Source organism: Tursiops truncatus, chromosome 1, assembly GCF_011762595.2.
Source record: "Tursiops truncatus isolate mTurTru1 chromosome 1, mTurTru1.mat.Y, whole genome shotgun sequence".
NCBI classification, from domain to species: Eukaryota; Metazoa; Chordata; class Mammalia; order Artiodactyla; family Delphinidae; genus Tursiops; species Tursiops truncatus.
This window is the reverse complement of record NC_047034.1, coordinates 56,980,914-56,996,137: the sequence shown is the minus strand read 5'-3', so window position 1 is coordinate 56,996,137 and position 15,224 is coordinate 56,980,914. Positions and strand designations below refer to the sequence as shown.

The 15,224-nt window shown below is 38.1% G+C and overlaps 1 protein-coding gene across 12 annotated transcripts in view; it reads left to right on the top strand.

Annotated features, from left to right (window-relative positions):
• DNM3 (dynamin 3) overlaps nucleotides 1-15,224 on the top strand; it is a 570,492-nt gene that overhangs the window by 484,045 nt on the left and 71,223 nt on the right. The gene's annotated exons all lie outside the window — the stretch shown is intronic.

Below are 15,224 nucleotides of genomic sequence, written 5' to 3'. Positions count from 1 at the left end.
ATTGTAAATTAAAATAGCTGTCCAGACATCCTTTTTTTAAAAATAATTATTTATTTATTTTTGGCTGCATTGGGTCTTCGTTGCGGTGCGCGGGCTTCTCATTGCAGTAGCTTCTCTTGTTGCGGAACACAGGCTCTAGGCGTGCGGGCTTCAGTAGTCGTGGCTCACAGGCTCTAGAGCGCAGGCTCAGTAGTTGTGGCACACGGGCTTAGTTGCTCCTTGGCATGTGGGATCTTCCTGGACCAGGGCTCGAACCCGTGTCCCCTGCATTGGCAGGTGGATTCTTAACCACTGCACCACCAGGGAAGCCCCAAACATCATTTTTGAGCTTCAGATCATGAGAAATGTGAAAGAACGGTCATGATAGGTGGTAATGAGGAAGCTGTCCTTCTTATGTACTGCTACATGTGGCAGGGTATACACACAGCCTTCCTGGAGGGTCACCAGTTTGGTGATGTGCATCAAATGCCTTGGTTATGTGCCAACCTTTTGGCCAAGCCATTCCACTTCTAAAAATTTATTTTTATCAAATAACTTGATAGTTGTGCAAAGGTATTTGTTCAAAAATTATTTGGAAACATTTTTCATAATTACCAATGTTTAAAAACTGTATCAATATCCATCATAGATAACTGGTTAAGTAGAGTGTGGTACATCAGTGAAATGCTATGAAGCAAATTTTGAAAACTAAAGATATATATTTTATATATGTACATAAAGATATAAATATATCAATTGCAATGGAAATTTTCATGATAAATTAACTGAAAAAAATCACCACAGATAACATAATCCCATTTTTGCCTTAAAATTTTGTAGAGGATGATATTTATATGTATATATATTTACACACAGAAATCCTGAGAAGATACACACCAAAATGTTAATTGTATGGGCAATTTTAAATTTTGTTCCCATGTCATTTTCTTAATAACTGTCTTTTGTGCAATTTTCAAAAAAAGATTTTAAAACACACAGAAAAAAATGAAAAAGGAAGATATTTAAATGGAGGATGGTGAGAAAGAAACAAATATAAAATGATGAAAATAGTATTCAGAAGGAGAGATATATTACATAAATGGATTAAACTTTACAGGAAAGTAAAAGATAATATAAATAAATAGTGGAAATTAATCATCTAAGACTACAAACTTGGCATAATTATATAATCTTGTTTATTTTTTTTTAAAATTAGTACACAGATTTTGTCAACTCCTTTCCCCTGCCTGTGCAAATATGTTGTTTTCCTCACTGAATTAACATATTGTTGAAGGACCATGTTATGAGTCTCTGAACGCCCACATCCGCCCCCCCCCCCCCCCGCCCTGTTGCCTATGAGTCTCAAATAATGTCATTGTTTCAAATGCTCAAATTCATAGTATTCAGCCTTCCCATCTTCCTGGACCAATCATTCTTCCTGAAGTTGCAGTTTTGTAACTGTCAGCACTATTGCCGTCTATGACTGAGTTGTGCATAATGTACAAATAATGTATATTATCTAAGGATTATCAGCCATTCCATGGCCTAATATCTGGCCCTTGATCCTCCGCTGTTTAAAAAAATCTAATTGAGATTTAAAGATGAAAACATATAATATTAGGCTAATGAAAAGAATTCTGTAAATTTTAAATTTAAGAGTTGATTCATTTGCCTTGAATCCATTCATTTATGTAACAAAATGTATCATCTGAAAATTGAAAAACAGATGACAATTGAAATACTAGGATTAGCATTAGAGTCCCTACTAAGAAATACTCCCCTTGAGGGGGAAAATCATCCTTTTGGTTTCAGAGAGTTATGTTGACCTTTGAATATTTACTCTGTGTTGCTAGCTCCCTACCAGACACCTCCAGTTTGAACAAGAACCGAAAGGTTTAGAGGTGTAAAGTATCTAGTCCCCCTGTACCATATTTAAGCACAAAGAGACTAAGGCTGATGGTAATAAAAGCCAGTGACTTAATCTGACTCTAAAAAATAAACAGGGTAAAAAAAAAAAAGTTAAAATTGGAGAAAACATTTGCAACACATATGGAAGGTAAAGAATTAATACCTTTGCCAAAATTAAAGAGTTCTAAGAAATCAATAAGAAAAAACAGTAATAAAGATGAAAGAGAGAATTGGTGTTTAGAGGGAAAATGGGGAGGCTGCTGAGTCAGTGCAGAGGAGAGATGATGATGGCTTGGGTTAGGGTCACAGTAGTGGCAATAGTGAGAAGTAGTTGGATTCGGGATATATTGTGGTAGTAGAGCCACACCTTTAAGATTTACTGATGGATTGGATTTGGAAAGTGAGAGGAAGAGTAAAATAAAAAAAGATTATTGGATCTTGGATGATGGGTGTGTGTTAGTGCCATTTAATAAAATGAGTAAGATGGGGAAAGGAGAAAATGGAGTGGGTCATTTCATTCTGACCATGTTAAATTTGGGATCCTAGTACACATCGGTGGTTAGTCAGGATAGGTTAAGTTATACTGCTGCAACAAACACTCCACAAAATCTGGTGGCTGCAAACTACAAAATTTATTTCTTGTTCATGCTGCATGTGCATCTCAAGCTGCCTGGGACTCTGTTCCTTGTTATTCCCACTTCAGGACTCAAGCTGATAGTATTATTACTGATCACCATGGCAGAGGAAATGAGTGGAGAGTCATACACTGACTGTTAATGCTTCTATCTGAATGTGACATGTAATTTCTGTACTCTTTTCATTGCCCAAAGCAAGCCACATGGCCACACCTAAATTCAAATGGACAGGAAGTATCATCTTACCAGGTATCTTGGAGGGGAGAATCAAATATTTGAATGTCTATTTAAACATCCCAATGGAGATGTCTTCTAGGAAGTTAAATATATAAATCTAAGCTCAGAGGAGAGGCCTTTAGACAGAGATTTAGGAGTTGTTAGATATTTAAAATCTTGGCACCTAAGGAGAAAGAAGCAAAGTATAGAAGCAAAAAGAACAGAGCTGAGGACAGAATTATCTATTCTTTAGAAAGAAAACAGAAGAGGAGAAATCAGTAAAGGAGACTGAGAAAGAACGTGTGTGTGTGTGTGTGTGTGTGTATACGTACGTACGTACACATACACGTTTCTGTATGTGTTTATAAGAGCATAGAGAAAGGTGTAGGAAATGGGTTTGGAGAAAAGTTAGGAATTATATATATTTTATTTTATTTATTTATTTTTTTTGCGGTACGCGGGCCTCTCACTGTTGTGGCCTCTCCCGTTGCGGAGCACAGGCTCCGGACGCGCAGGCTCAGCGGCCATGGCTCACGGGCCCGGCCGCTCCGCGGCATGTGGGATCTTCCCGGACGGGGGCACGAACCCGTGTCCCCTGCATCGGCAGGCGGACTCTCAACCACTGAGCCACCAGGGAAGCCCAGGAATTATTTTTAACTTCTTTAGACATCCATATGTTAACTTGTTACAACACTCATGTATTTTCTTTATAAACTTAGAAATACAATAAGATAAGAAAAAAATTTATACAGAAAGTGTATGGGGGGAAGTTGGGGAGAGAGCAGTAACTTTTAGGTAGACTGAGCAAGTGAGTATGAGGCAATTTGTAGGAAGCTAGAAGAAGGCCAGGTGAGCATATGCCTGAACCCAGTTGGTAATGATAATTAGTACATGGAAGCCATATACTTGCATATTAAAAATTAAGCATTCTGAATGGATGGGGTAGGTAGGCAAGTATCCCAGAACAAAACCTAAAATAAGTCACTCAGGACTCTAGTTTTTAAGAAATGATAAAGAGGACTAATATATTTTAACTTAAAACTATGTTCTTTTTCTAAAGCATTTGCATTTTGTTTGCCTCAACTTGCTACATGCTATTTTAATCCAGAATTAAGAATGCATTTCCCTTAATTATTGGGCTAAGCAGAATCTAGTAAAAGTTCTAAAATGAAAACAGAATAGTATTTAAATAAGAATTTAGAAGATATATTCAATTATATGCCAACTAATTGAATCAGCCCTAAAATAGAAAAGGCTAGTGTTATTTGGGGATATAACGCAAAATGGAACACTAAAGACCACCTTTACATAACGACAGCACACATTCTTCAGCAAAAATTATTATTATTGACCAAGTTTTAATTGAAGAAAGTTTCTAATTTGGACATTTTCATTTTCCTCTTTGAAGTAATTAGCCATTAGTCTCAAATTTTCTCATTTTGTGTCACATGGCTTCAAAGGAAGAATTAGTGACACTTCAAGGAATTGGGCAAAAAAAAAAAATGACAATTTGATACAAGGAGCAAAATAGAGCTTTAAAAAAAGGATCAGCCTGTTGAAATTTTTCTGTCACTGCAGTTATTCCCTCAAGTAAGAAATCGGAAAAAAGTACTCTTTCCACTTAGATCAGTCGTTCTCAACTAGGGGTGATTTTGCTCCCCGGGGACATTTGACAATGTCTGGAGACATTTTTGATTGTTGGACTGGGGAGATACTTCTGAAATCTAGTGGGTGGAAGCCAATATCCTATTATTTACAGGATAGCCTCCTCAATAAAGAATTATTTAGTCATACATGTCAATTGTGTTGAAGTTGATAAACCCTGACCTAGCTTGAAATAAGTATGCAAGGACCTCTCATACCCAATTTAGCCTATGAAGATTTGGACCTATAACCTTCATTAACTGAGTCAAATTCATCTAAAATTGGTTGAAGAACTGGAATCTGTTCAGACTACAAACTCTGGTTTATAAGCACTTTACACTTCCCATTATGCTTCAGCAGTATCTGCTTCATATGAAAAATATTCCTTACCCTTTGATTTGATAGGTTGCCTTAGAAAGTATGACAATAACTGAAAAGATTTTCAAACTTAAGCTTGTATACCTAGACAAATGGTATGAGGTCAAGGACTGTGAGTGTTACAAAGAATTGCCTTCACCAGAACTTTGTTGTGAACATATGTCTTTCATTAAATAAAAAAAGCCCGGGACTTCCCCACTGGCTCAGTGGTTAAGAGTCTGCCTGCCAATGCAGGGGACACGGGTTCGAGCCCTGGTCCGGGAAGATCCCACATGCCGCGGAGCAACTAAGCCTGTGCGCCACAACTACTGAGCCAGTGCTCTGGAACCCGTGTGCCACAACTACTGAAGCCCGTACTCCTAGAATCCGTGCTCCACAACAAGAGAAGCTACTGCAATAAGAAGCCCACACACAGCAATGAAGCATAGGCCCCTGCTCACTGCAACTAGAGAAAGCCTACGTGCTGCAATGAAGACCCCAAACAGCCAATAAATAAATGAATAAAATTTAAAAAACAAACAAAAAGAAAAGCCCAGTTTTTTAAAATTTGGGTAACTTTTATGTGCTACCACTAAAAGCCTATTTCAAAACTGGAATTCCATGAAAACAGGAAAAAAAGTCAAAACCTTTCTATATTTGAGCATTAGAATGAGACATAAAAAGAGACTCAGTAAAGTATGGTTAAAAATCTGAGTCTTTATCAAGAAAAACGTTTCTAATGTTTTACCCTAAGCTTATTCTTCCCTTTCCATGTGGTCCAACAATCCAACTCATGGATTGTAAGCAGAAGCTTTTTTGGGGTAAGGTATGGAATGTATTGTCTGCCAATAAAGATTTTTTAAGTCACTTTAAGATGGCGACATCCAGACCCAGTCATATAAATTTGCTCAGCCCATATAAAGGTAGAGTTTGTCAAGCATTGAAGCATAACTTTGATACTTTGATTTTCTTAAAATGTGACAAAATTACTGAAGTCACTTATAGAAGCCAAGTTTTATGAAGGCTATTAACAATTTTACATTTCCAATTCATGTGAAGTGCTGAGAGGGTTATAGTTATAATGAATTACAGAGGGACAGAAGTATAAAGATTATAGTATTATGGATTTGTAGAATACAAATGTCACATCAGAGAGTGGCAGACATCTAAATTTCAGCTTGGGGACTTCCCTGGCGGTCCAGTGGTTAAGACTACGCGCTTCCAGTGCAGGGGGGCAGGTTCGATCCCTGGTCAGGGAACTAAGATCCCACATGCCTCGTGGCATGAACAAAAAGTAAAATTAATTAATTAATTTCAGCTTGGATTCTATAAAATGACATAATGACATGATGGTTGTGGTCCAGGAATAGTTCTTTAACAAAGACAGTGTATTACAACTGCTTACTAAATAGAAAGGCCTCCCAAATCGTGAAAAAGCAGTATTTAAATTTTAAGTACTGGACAGGGAACATTAGGCAGAAATTTGACAGAACAGCATTTTGTATATTGGTTGATTTGTGTGATATTCTCCTGTGTTACATTTATTGGTTTATTATTTGTTTATTGTCTGTCTGTACTTCAGACTCCATGAAGACAAGATCCCCTCTGTGGTTCTGTTAACTTATTATATCCCTAGAACTTGGGACATAATAGGTAGTGAGTAAATATTTGTGCAATGATTCAATGAATGGACATAAATGATGGGAGAAAGAAGTCACACACTGTGACCTTAGACATAGAGTTTTGAGGGAAGAAGTAGGTGAAAGTGCAAAGGAGGGAAAAAGAAAGAATAGATAAGAAAAGGTAATGACAGACAGAAGTAGCTTCCAAAACCTCTAGCCATTAGCTTTGTCACCATGATTCATTCACCTGAAATTTCTCCCATGTACATTAAAATTTTTACTTTGCCAGACTATTTATACACCTCATTCTTCAGGGCTAGGCACAATAAAATGCTAATGAAATAAATTACTAAGGTTTTTTTTCCAGTATGTATAAGTTAATTGTGTTTTATTCCCAACTCTATCAACATATTTTGTACCCTGAGAAAGAGAACTTTTTATGTCTTAATTTTTCTCAAAATGGGGATAATAGCATTACTATAAAAAGGAAAGTCCTCAGGATTCTTTCATTTCTTCATCCTTTCTTTCTGTACTCCCAGGTCAGAGGATGTTCCTCTTCTTTGACAAGGCCATCTCTTCAGCGTATATTTGGGGCTTTGCTTTATCAGTTATTTCCATGTCTTGGATTTTTATTCTCTCTCCTACTGGCTTTTTCTTCTCTAGATAGATAGATAGATAGATAGATAGATAGATAATCTCTATCTATGTCTTTGTCTATAGATATATAGACTTTTCTTTCTTCTACCTGGTTCCCCATTCAAAAACTGTATTTCTCTCTTTCCCTTCACCGCTAGATATCTTTAAATTAGCTCATTTAATCCTCACAACAGTCCTGTAAGGCAGTGCTTCTCAGCTGGGGGCATTTGGCAAGGTCTAGAGACATTTGTGACTGTCACAGCTGGGTTGGGGGGTGCTACTGGCATCTAGTGGGTAGAGGCCAGGGATGCTACTAAACATCCTATAAGGCACAGGACAGCCCTCTACAACAAAGAATTATCCTGCTTAAAATGTCAATAGTACTGCTGTTGAGAATCCCTGCTGTAAAGTAAACACTATCTTCTCCATTCTAGAGATGAAGAACATGAGGCTTAGTGAAGTTTGCAAACTAGCCAAAGATCACATATCTAATAAGTGAAGGAGTCAGGATTTAATTCAAACCCAGTTTTGAATTTAGAGTTCATGAACTTTCTGATGTACATACTCAATTTCAATATAATTTTTATTGTATGTAAATTTAGAGTAAACATCTTAGTGCATGATTCCTCATATTCATTTCTGATTACTTCCTTAGGGTAGACTTGTAGAAGTGGAACTGGTATCAAAGGGAATGAATAATTACAGAGTTTTTGATTACTTTCCTCAAAGCTAGAGTGATTCACATTCCTAACATCTCACCTAACTGTAACCTACAATGAGTATTACAATTTTCTTTTACCTTCATATTTAATCCTTGCCAATTTGATCATCTGCCTTTCGCTTAAAAAAAAAAAAACAAACCCCTTCTTCTCAAATAGTTTCCTTTAACTGCAAACCTATTGACCCTCCTGATTAGGGCAACAAAGAAGTGCAGAGTTTTAAAGCTCCAGTGTGGACTGAAATCCCAGCTCTGCCACTTAATAGTGGGGTGACTTTGTGCAAGCTACTCAGAGCCTCTCTCTTCACTTGTTAAGTGGAGCTTGATGACAATCTCTACCTCACAACGACCAAGTGAGCTAATAATACTTGTGATGTATGTAGAACAGTGCCAGGAATAAAGTCAATTCTCAAAAGGTGTTGGCTGTCCTCAATATTGTTTTTTGTACTCACGTGGTTTTTTAAGCTTTGTTAAAGTGCTATGGTTCTGGACCCAGTAGTTGCGCTGACTCCCAATACCATCCTTTTTCTCCAAATATCATCCCTTTTCCAAGCTTACTATTTACGAAAGGCTTACTATTGCTAACGCTCTGAAAAGCATCAGTTGGGCTACTATTGCTGAGCTACTGCTTGGCTTTTACCTTCAGAATTTGTTCATAGCCTCATCTTTGCTCCACGGTATTCTCATATGCCCGACTATAAACCATCTCTGTCTAGGTATTACAGATTATCCTACTCAGTAGTTCTCTGCTTTTATGTATTCTTACATGAAAGTTCTATATATTGAATAGCAGCATTTCCCAAAGTATGCTCAGCCTATTTAAAGGAGAAGGAAGTGTTTTGATGATCAAAATTATTTTGGTTACATTGTATTCTTTGTCTCTCTTCTGGTGAGACACAGAGTACATTAGCATTTTTTAAAATTTGAGAGTCCTGGAATAAAGAAATATGTAAATGTGTTTCACTGCAATTCTTGAACTTATCAAATAACCTCCCCCCCCCCCATTTTTTAAAACAACACTTGTCATCATCTTGTTTGACGGGGAACACTGTTGCAGAATAGGCAGCAGTACTAGGAGTGGCCTCTGACTCAGGGTTTCTCAGCATGGTCCATCTGGCCTGCACCAGGCACACCCAAGTTTCTTATTAAAAATGCAAACTCCTGGGCCACTCCCAAGTCTTCTGAATTTGAATATTTGAGGATGCCACCTGGGAATATGCATTTTAAATAAACTGCCAGGGTAATTGTATAGCATCTAAAGTTTTAGAATTACTACTGTAGGTACTAACAGCAGCCATAGTGCAAGGTGCACACACTATTAATAATTCCCTTCTGTCACATCGAGGAAGATTTTTACACTCATAGCCTTTGATTTTACTGTGAGGTATATTGATGTAATGTTAAGAATCATATGCCCTAAGCCCAGTTTACCAGAAATTCAGTTTTCTCATCACACCCCATCCCAAGTCCCTGTCAGCTGTGAGCAATAGCAAATCAGTTTGCCAGTAGCTAGAGAGGCTGTGAATGGATTCTGTTCACAGCTCTGACACTGATGGTGAGGAATTATTACTTTTCCTCGTTGAAAATGACCGTTGGCAGTCCCCAGACTGGGAGGAAGATCTAGAGAGGCCCAATACATTTCTTCATGGCGCAGGATCAGAGCCGCCACCGGGTGTGCCTGAGAGCTCAAACTAGCTCACTCTTTTCTGTATATTTGTTTGTTCAGGGAAGTCATTACCATATCTCTTTGTACTTCTGTGCTAAGAAGCTCTGAAAATTTCCAGGGAGTTTTCCAGATGAGCCAAAGTGTATAACTAGTACTTCATTTTGGTTTTAAGTCCAGAGTGAAAGTGGATCTGAACTTGACACACATAAACAGCAGAAAGTTTATTTGTACAGGTTTATAGTTTTCGTTTTTTCTTTCTTTCTTTTACCTTTTGCTTATTAGAACTGTTCTGCTAAATAATATTAACTCGTTAAAAGGTATGTCCACATTTTCCCTCTTTGGTGATTTCCACACTTTGTACCCTGCCAAATTTGCCCATGATGTTCATTGACACTTGTTTTTCTAAATAGAAAATAAAGTTTGATTGATTTCAAAGGAGAGTTGAGAATAACCTCTGGTCATGAAATATGTTGGTTGTTAAGTTGTTCCTTTTCAATGTGTAAAAGACTATTCCATTCTTGGTATCACTTTGGAGTCTACCTTTAACTAAATTTCCTTCCTGACTTCTGACAGTATTGAAAGTTTGCATTTGCTGCCCTTGTAAGACAAGGACAGGGTGATGCTATTCTTGAAAATGTTAACTCAAACTGTATTATCTATTTCCATCTGTGTTTCCACCAATCTGTTTCTAGACATTCGCAGTGGCTTATATTGCCTTAGAACTTCACCTCTGCCAATCACTCTTGCCCTTGACCTGTTGTTAGCATTAGATTGTCATCTGCTGAGAAACGAATGGTGCCCTGGCCTGGCAGGTTATCTGCTCCATCAAAGTACTGCAGTCTGAAGTAGTCTTTGCATGCTATGCTTAGGGGTCAAAGCACCCAGAGGTACAGCAAACACTTGGTGTTCAGCCATATTTCAAGGCAATAGCTTCCTGAATCTTCCCCCTAACTTTAGGGAGCCAGTGTACTTGCCTAGACTTCCCCAGGTAACTTCCTAGTGTCCGATAGGGAGGGCAACCTGAGAGCCAGCCTTCTTTTATGCATCATTCCTGCTTGTCCTGTCCGTTGTAGTTTGATGTGATTTATTGTTTCTCTCATTTCACATCAGTTCAGTTCACTAAACCTTTATCGAGCACTTGCCAGGTGTCAAGAATACAAAAATTACTAGGTCCATGAGTTCTCTCCTTAAGGAGCTCACTATCTGACAGAAACTTACAATAGAGGGTGATAAAAGGTATATTCAGGGTTCAGTGGCTCCTAAGGAGTGCCCAGTAATCTTTGGGATGGGAGGGGAAGGCATCCTAATGGGCAACACCTAACTGTTGAGGTCAGGCGTGGCGGGACTGATGCCCTCACAGCGGGCAGGGGATCAAGTCACTGAGGATAATGTACTTCATCCTGTGCCATTGAGAAGCTATGAAAGGTCAGAGTGGTGTTTTAGACTGTTTAGTCTAGCAGCAGTGTGAAGGATAAATTTAATGGGAGCCAGGAGACCCGTCAGGAGATTCTCATAGTAGTCAAGGAGAGAGGATGTGAGGGCCTGAACCAAGAAGAGTTTTAAGGAATAGATGATGATGTAAATGAAAAATATGCCCCTTCCAAATCTTTGGGGTTAGATTTATTCTGGGAATTTAGTATGTCATCAGAATCAGATCTAGGTTGACACATTTCCTTATATTATAAGTTGTGGGTTGACAGCCTCCTCTTCTCAGAGGAAGCACCACTCTGTCCCCATTGCTGGTCCCAACTTCTGTTTGTTTGTTCCCATCTCCCATACAGGTCCCCTGCCCCACTCCCACTGGGCTTCTCTGCAGCTATGACCATTAAGGCTTATGCTGACCGCTCTTAGGAGCTTTTCCTAATTACAGTCTCTGATAAACATTGAGCACTTGGCATGAGTTTTACCATCTGTGTGACAAAAAGTGAAAAATAAATTAGAATATATGGTATTAACCATTTCTCATTGTTTGGGGGGGTAGGGTTTCCTCTCACTCAATCAATGCATTGCAACATTTCTCTAGTTAAAAATGAAAGCAAGCATGTTGTAGAAGTTGTGATCTATTACAGTCTTGTTCTGTGCTTCATTTGTTGCCTCTCAGTAATCTGTAAAGCTGTTTGGTTTTTTCTTCCCTGATATGAGCCAATTCCTTTGTTCTTTTCCCTTTACATTTCTTCTTCTTTGCTTCCCCTTTTCCTCTTTTGAGATCCTGAGAGAGTGGTTTCAAAGGAAATTCTTTAAGAGACCTGCAAAATGTATTTTCTACATTGAGTTAAAAAACTCCACAGCAGTAAACTTGGTTTAATGTGGTCAGTTTTATCACAGATCAGGCCTGCCCAAGGCAAGGGAGCTCAGCCAGTAATTTGGGAAGCCTTTGAAGCCACATGCACATGTATACATTAACCTCCGAAACTAACCATAATTTTAATTAACATAAAATAATCTAAAGACATGCTGATTAGACACCATGTGGCTTGAACAAAGCATTCTGGGCAGGGGGTTGGGGAATAGAGAACTTTGACCATTCCTATCCCCAACAGACAGGGTTTTCTTTAATCATTTAGAAACACATTTTATTTTGTTCAACCTTGTTTTTTCCCTTGCACAATGTTCTTAGAGACCAAAAACAACAAAATTCCAAAAGCTTTTGCTAATTAAAAAGAGAGGAACTGAAACTGTTATAGATTATGTCAGTTAAACCCCACATTAGAAAAGAAAAAAGTAGAGCTCCAGATCTCTTTTAAAGCACATGATTTACACCATATTCCAGGAAATTGAAGCAGGCCGAGAATTTTTCATTCATTTCTCTTGTGTGTCATGTGGGCCACACTTCGAGCTTTTGGTTCTCCTAGGGACAAAGCAGGAAGAATTAACTTGAGCCAGTGCTGCTTTTTATGATATGTGGTTTTGAGTTTCAGAGCAGTGGAGTGCAGTGTGAATCATGGAAGCAACCAACTGAAAAATCCTCAACCCTATAACAAAAAGCAGATTTTTTTCCACATTTCTTCCAAGTTTTTATTTCACATGCAAGTCTGAGATACAAAATATTCTGTAAAACTGTAAGGAAGCCACAGTAGTTCTTGCTGTTTAGGGGTTTCCCAGAGAGAATCGGGTTCAGAATGTTCCTTTTTTTGCCAAAAGGTTTGTTATGTGGACTGAACGGCCCAACAAAACAGACAACACCATCTCCATTTTATTACACATGTTATTTACTGGGGTTTCCCTGAAGAAAGCTTAAGAATTCTTTCCCCATGAGTCACTGACCAAGTGATTGTTTTCTTAAAATATAAACTTTCCTTCAGCTGGTCAATTTGGAACACAGTCTTCCGATATTCTGTTCACTTCAGGACTGCTTCACCTTCATCTGTAAATAATCACGTCTATAGCCAAAACGAGTGGCTTGAACGTAGCCAATTTCTTTCCGTTTAACACTCAGGTTTAAGAAATCAACAGCCTGATCAGGCAAGATTCAGAGGACTCTATCCTCTGAATGTGACCTGCATAATTATATTTTCATTGCTTTGGCAAAATGCCTCTCCTTGGTTTAATTTCTGTAGCAATTAATGAAATGGGGAATTGCACCCCTTTTCACCAAGAATTGGTGGTGGTCGCTATGCCCAGGTGACCTTACCTTTTTACCTTTGTGTGTGGGTTAGATGATGTTGATTTCTACTCTCGTGTTCTTATTGTATATGACACTAACGATTGTCCTTGCTAGTAGCTGAACTTCCTAATTAAATATTGACACCTTAACAAATGTGTCAATATGAACGTTAATCAAAGTTAACTTTTTCTCCATAAAAATAGCCCTATAATTGCACTCATGTATTCTAAAGGAACAATATTATTTTAGAGAATATTTCTGAACCCCTTCCCACCCACTTTCCCAGTGGCTATAAGAAGCCAGCTGATGCCAGCTGAGTGGTCTAGAATGCCTGCTAATTACCTCCTTCCACAGCTTTTGATTTTGAGCCCAACTGATGGCGCCAGAGGCTGAACCACAGTCAGATCTACAGGCCCCTGATTTGCCAAATGGAATCTATGCAGTTTGTTTCCTTTCTCACAGTGTTTTTATGATGGACTCAGCTCAAACTAGAAATAGACTAGGAATTGCTTTAAATATTAATGGATGATGGTTTAAATTTTGAGAAAAATAGCCATCAGAATTCTAATTCCATTGCCTGTGTGTGTGTATGTCTATGTGTACACAAAAGGATACATGTAAACATATCACAAAATTTATTTTTATGAAAACATTGGCGTTCTTTTAATTATTTTCCACTAAATACACTAATACCAAAGGCTTTCAGAATACTTCACATTTTATAACCCGATAAAGGTTTTAATCCATTGTCTGTTGATGACTAACGTGTAAGGTCTCATGTCCAAATCAGATGTGCCTAGAATTTTTGCTAAACTGGCATCCTTTTAAAATATACCTTAGAAAAAAAAAACATTATTGTATGCATAGAGGGAATAAGAATTCCCTTTCTGGGAGTTTCAGAGGAGTTAGCCTGAGACCCTAACAGTTATCTCTCCATTTCATAGAAAAAAATTCAACACAAAACTTTAGTTTCATGACCTTTAAAAATGTTTGTTTCTCTAAAAGTACTTTTTCAGCTGTATATTGCTTTCTTATTTGAGGTTCCTTTGGAAAGGGAAATTGATTATGCTAAAGAAAATAATGTTAGAAGCCAAGCAGTTCTCTGACACTTGCGAGTTAAAGGTTTCCTAAGTGAACTAATGGCTTTTCTCCCTATTAATTTGGCTCCGAACACATTTGGGGTACGATGGCAATAAGTCAAGTATTTCAAACTCTATAGGGCAGAGTGAATGGAAAGTTAGCTCTCATTTTTCTCTATTGATGGAAGTTGGAAATTATGCATAATTTTAAAGAGCAGATAATCTAAATTGCACAGCAAGTGCGCGCATGTGCACGTGCACCCGTACACACACACACACACACACACACACACACACACACACACACACACACACACACACACACCCTGTTATCCATTAGAATAAGTCTTCCTCATCACATTTACCAAACTTGTAAGTGTAGCTGTAACCACTTGGTTCACTGATTCATCCCACAGACATTTAGTTAGCCCCTTCCATGCGTCCGGCTATGTTTGGTGCTGGGTATAAAGCATGAAAGAATTCCTCTTCTCAAAGAGCTCCCAGCCTCGTAAGGGAGGCTGATAAGAAAATCATTTATCATCACCTTTTATGATCATAACGGTAATATTTCTGTTAGAGAGCATAGATGAGAGGTGCCTAATTATGTTTTCCTGACAAGCAAGGATGTGCAAGGATGTGGATCAGAAAGTGCTTTGAAAAGAAAGTGACTTTTGAGATGAGTTTTGAAGGGTACAAGTAAGAATCTGGGAGAAGGCTGGGGAAAAGGGAGTAGATCCCGGACAGAGGAACAGTATAAGTAAAAATTCAGAGGAATGAGAATATACTGGGGGAACCGAAGGTAGATGGCTATGACTGCATGAAGTTTGAATGACGATGTACAAAGGAGGCTGACAGGCAGGGGAAGTAGACAGGACAAATCTTGCTGGGTTTTGTATGCCATGGGCAGGAGTTTGGACTTTATCCTAAGAGCACTATGCAGTCATTAAAGAAATTTAAACATGGGATCATCTTTATTTAATAAGAGTGTTATACTAGGAGTGAGTATTAGTATATCTAATCTATTAAGATATAGGACTGGAGACTAAGAAACTGTTGCAATAGAAAATGAATGTTGAAATGGGTACAGGCAGACTTCTATTTTAAACAGAATGACAGACCAGATACCCTGATGGACACCCCAACACAATTATAGTTAAAAT